Source organism: Anser anser (assembly GCF_964211835.1).
Source record: "Anser anser genome assembly, chromosome: 29".
Classification (NCBI taxonomy): Eukaryota; Metazoa; Chordata; class Aves; order Anseriformes; family Anatidae; genus Anser; species Anser anser.
The window spans coordinates 2,525,006-2,529,507 of NC_139750.1; the positions used below are offsets into that span (position 1 = coordinate 2,525,006).

General features: G+C 52.2%; 1 pseudogene across 1 annotated transcript; it reads right to left on the reverse strand.

The window, feature by feature from the left end:
* Positions 1 to 1,256: 1,256 nt before the first annotated feature.
* LOC310887784 (olfactory receptor 14A16-like) lies at positions 1,257 to 3,668 on the reverse strand (annotated as a pseudogene). Its single transcript has 2 exons — positions 2,767 to 3,668; positions 1,257 to 1,322 (listed from the first exon to the last, which is right to left on the reverse strand). The product of its transcript is annotated as an olfactory receptor 14A16-like (transcript).
* Between the last annotated feature and the right edge of the window lie 834 nt (positions 3,669 to 4,502).

Sequence of the window (4,502 nt, forward strand, 5' to 3'; positions counted from 1 at the left end):
ACCAGGGACTGTACTACCATGGGCCACCTCTGCATATCCATGCATTTCACTACAGGACAAGATGGGTGACACACACCTGGCCATTGCAGGACCAAGGGGCCACCACAGAGATACTGTAGCTTGGCTCAGGGCATGTGGTAATCCTGGTCTGGGCTTGAAAGTTCCCCAAAGTGCTCCCTGCAGTATTTCCTGCCTGTGGAGTTCAAGTAATAGTCAAACAAGCTGTGTGGAGTGCCCTGACACCCATCTGCACAGCCATGGGCCTCCTGCTGCCTCCTGATATCGTGAGGCACATCTGACTTCAGCAAAGCATCCCCACCCATCACCTCTTTGAGTCCTGTGACCTGACCAGATCCATGTCACCTCACCTGCCTCCTCCAAGACTAAGTGATTGCTGCAGGACCTCTCAAGCCCTGCCCAGCTTCATGAGGCCAGACTGCTTCAGTTAGGTGACTAGATCATAAGAATGCAGGATTTGAGTATTAGGTGATCAGGTTAGGGTTTAGGGATTAGATCTTGCCTTCCAGGGTTAGTGGTTGGGCAGAGTATTAGAGGGAGGCCTGTGTTTTCTGCTTTTTGGGTTCTAGTCTGTGTCTAGTATAGAGACTATGTTATTTTTTAGGATTTTCTTCAGGGCTCTGTTGAGGAATCATGTTAAGGCTGGAATTCAATGCTAGGGACAAAAGGCTGAGGAATAGGCTAAGAAATGAGCTATGGTAAGGCCTTATGGGTTTGGGACTTGGCCAACCCATGCCAGATGAGGTTTGAGGTTAGGGATAAGAGTAGTGGATTCCTTGCAGAGAGAGGGATAGCATTTAGATGTAGGGGGAGGGCTTATGGCTACTGCTTAGAAATATTGCCAGGGCCTGACGTGAATGTTTTCCTAGTAAGTGTTGCAGCAGCACCAGGCTAACCTGAACCCCTCTCACCTCTTTTAGATATTTCCTTTCAGTTAGCCAAGCCAATCTTCTCTCCCATAGATTTCCCACCATTATTCTCCCAGCTTTCCCCTGGCCTCCCCAAATGTGTCACCCTCTTGGGGGCAGCTTTCTGTGGCCTTTATGACCTCAGAGGCTCTGCCTCCCTGCTGTTGGCCGGTCAGGGGTTGGACAGAAGTGACCTCACAGCCAGCATCCACAGGGCTACAAGGAGCTGTTGTGCTCAGGAGGCCTCTTCCCAGCCCCCCCAGGAGCAGTGGGTGCAGGGGATGCCCTGCACAATCCCTCAGGTACTCTGCCTGCCAACCAGCTCATGCTTCAGAAGGCCTCCCACATGTCTGGACTCACATTTCCCTGGGAGTTCTTCAGCTCCTTCAGGGCATCCTGAAGGAAATGGCCACCTCAATATGCAAAAAAAAATATCAAGCCGTGAGCATACATGTTAGGGAAGTGTTCAAAACTCTTTGTGGTGGGCGAGAAAGTCTTCATGTCTAGATTTGTTTCATTCAGGTGCATTCCCAGGGCACATTGCCATCAAAGGAAAGTGACCTTGAGTCACTGTCCCGCAGGATGCCCCTAGGGAATATCTTATGGAACTTCTGATCACTGGTAGTCATCTCTCCACACCCACATCCTGTGCACTCTGATATGGACAAGGAAAACATGGACTCCTGATATAATAATTCGATATCCCCCAGAGGAGGAAAAATAAACCACTTGTGTGAGCTGTGGCAAAAGCCCAGTCTGGGAATGGTGTTTGCAAGGAGCTGCTCTGGGACCATTGCCCTGAGGCAGCATTTCCCAGAGTGTTCAGAGAACAATGGTCCAGCCCAGCCTCAGCTCTGGTGGTCCTCCCTGTCTCTCCCAGGAGGCCAGCTCAGCCCAGCTCCTCAGCAGCTCTCCACACCTCCCTGTCCTCTCCCTAGCCCAGCCCAGCAGAGCAGCCCAGGTTGGGCTGGCCCCAAAGCAGCAAATGGAGAAGTGGAGGTCAGTGGCAGTGTCTCTCCTTCTACCGTCTGCAAGAGATTTCCCTCCCCCAGGCAGCCTGCAGCCCCCCACGCCAGTCCCACTCCCCAGCACAGCACAGCACCACACTGCTGGCCCTGGGGCTCCTCAGGCAGCACCATCACACACACACAGCACCCTGCCCTGCTCCCAGCACACCCCATGTCCCACACAGCCTTGCCCCAGCCCACCACGTCTGGGCTGGCCTGAGCAGCCATTTCTGCAGCCCCTGCCTGTGCTGACCACAGCCCCTGAGCTGGTGGGGCTGCTCTGCAGAGTGAGGGGGCTGTGGTTAGCGGGACTGTGGGGGCACTCTGCAGGGCTGTGCTGGTCAGGCTGGGAAGGCAGAGCCATCTGGTGGGGGGCACTGCCACTAACTGCCTCCCACACAAGTGGTTCTTTGGCCATGGAGGGTGCACACAGATAGCCGGCCTTCTTCAGAGTCAGAGACTCATGGAATAGCCTGAACTGGAAGGGAACTACCAGGATCATCTAGTCCAACTCAGTTCCAATGTCAGGAGAGATTTTCGGGTGATTCACTCGATCCAGCCTATGAAATTTCCCTGACTGAATAACTAATAATTTTCCCAACCCCTTTCCCATTGCCTCATGTTGCAGAGCTCTGCGTTGCCTGTGGAACACAAACAATAATCATATTTCCTTCTGGATTACTGTGTCATCAGTAAATGAAAGTAAAAAAAAAAGGAAAATGAAACAAAACAAAACAAATACATCTTGGTCTGTAGTGAGTTGCGTTATCAGTGATATGCAGAAGAAGGCATTTTATTGCTTCTGAAAAACATCCAGACAATGCTTTCCACACTGCATCCTTGAGCTCCTGGTTCCTCATGCTGTAGATGAGGGGGTTCACTGTTGGAGGCACCACCGAGTACAGAACTGCCAAGAAAAAGATTCAGGAATGAGGAGGACGTGGCGGGGGGGGGGGGGCTTCAGGTAGGAAAATGTGCCAGTGCTGATGTACAGGAAGACCATGACCAGGTGAGGGAAACATGTGGAAAAGGCTTTGTGCCTGCCCTTCTGTGAGGGGATCCTCAGCACTGCCCTGAAGATCTGCACATAGGACAGCACAATAAAAAGAAAACACCCTAAAAGTGAACCCGCAGTGACCACAATAAGCCCAATTCCCCAGATATAGGCATCTGAGCAGGAGAGCTTGAGGATCTGGGGAACTTCACAGAAGAACTGCTCCAGGGCATTGCCTTGGCAGAGGGGGAGGGAAAAGGTATTGGCAGTGTGCAGCACAGCATAGAGAAAAGTACTGCCCCAGGCAGCTGCTGCCATGTTGACACAAGTTCTGCTGGTCATTATTGTCCGATAGTGCAAGGGTTTGCAGATGGCAACGTAGCGGTCATAAGCCATGATGGTGAGAAGATAAAACTCTGCTGGGACAAATGCAAGAAACATAAAGACCTGGGTAGCACAACCCAAATATGGAATGCTCCTGATGTCCCACAGGGAATTGGCCATGGCTTTGGGGAGAGTGGTGGAGATGGAGCCCAGGTCGAGGAGGGCGAGGTTGAGGAGGAAGAAGTACATGGGGGTGTGGAGGCGGTGGTCGCAGGCTATGATGGTGAGGATGAGGCCATTGCCCAGGAGGGCAGCCAGGTAGATGCCCAGGAAGGGTCCGAAGTGCAGGAGCTGCAGCTCGCGGGTGTCTGCGAATGGCAAGAGGAAGAACTCGTTGGGGAAGGTGCTGTTGGACATTTGCTGACTTTGGGTGTAGTAGCCTGTCCATTTAGAAATTTAAAGAGGAACGTTAGATAGTGTTTTCTGAGCAAAACCTAAAGCAAATTTCCCTGAAACCTTCTCAGCAATACACACAGTCTTTTCCCTGTGAAAAATACATGCTACTGCTTGGAAAATATGTTTATTTTTTCATATTTTTTTCCCAAAGGATACGATAATCATCAGGTTAATCCTCTGTGGGCTTTGGAAGGGTCAGTACTGCCCTAGAGTATATAGTAAAGAATATCAGGGAGTGATCCATTATAATCCTCCTTTCTGTCCTTCATGGCAGCAAAATAGAAGCAAAGACTCCTGAGAGTGCGTTTCATTCAGGTACTGCAGGTGTTGGTGTTCCCCATCAAAAAATCTCCCTCAAAGATGCCCTGGGGGTGCTGTGGAGCTCTGTGCAGCCTACCCCAGGTAGCAGCCTCTGGGCACCAGCAGGACCCTACCCTGCCCTGCCAGGGGGGCTCCTTCCACCCACAGCTTCTCCCCACAGTGCCCTGGGCAGCTCCCTGGGCAGGCTGAGTGCTGAGCCTGGCAGGCGGCAGAGGCCCTGCCCCGGCACACAGCCCCTGGGGCACAGCAGGGACCCTGCTCTGCACCACAGCCCTGGCCATCCCTGCCTGCACCCTGGCTGCACAGCCTGCAGCTGACCTCATGAGAAGAAACCCTCATCTCCCGTCCCTATGACAGCTTAGGCAGGTAATCCCTGCTCTGGAACTCGTTCTTCTCTTATCTTAGGAACTCTTAAGTGTCCTCCTGAAAGATCCCATAGGCTGTGGGATTTGCCAGTAAATCAGGAGATGGCAC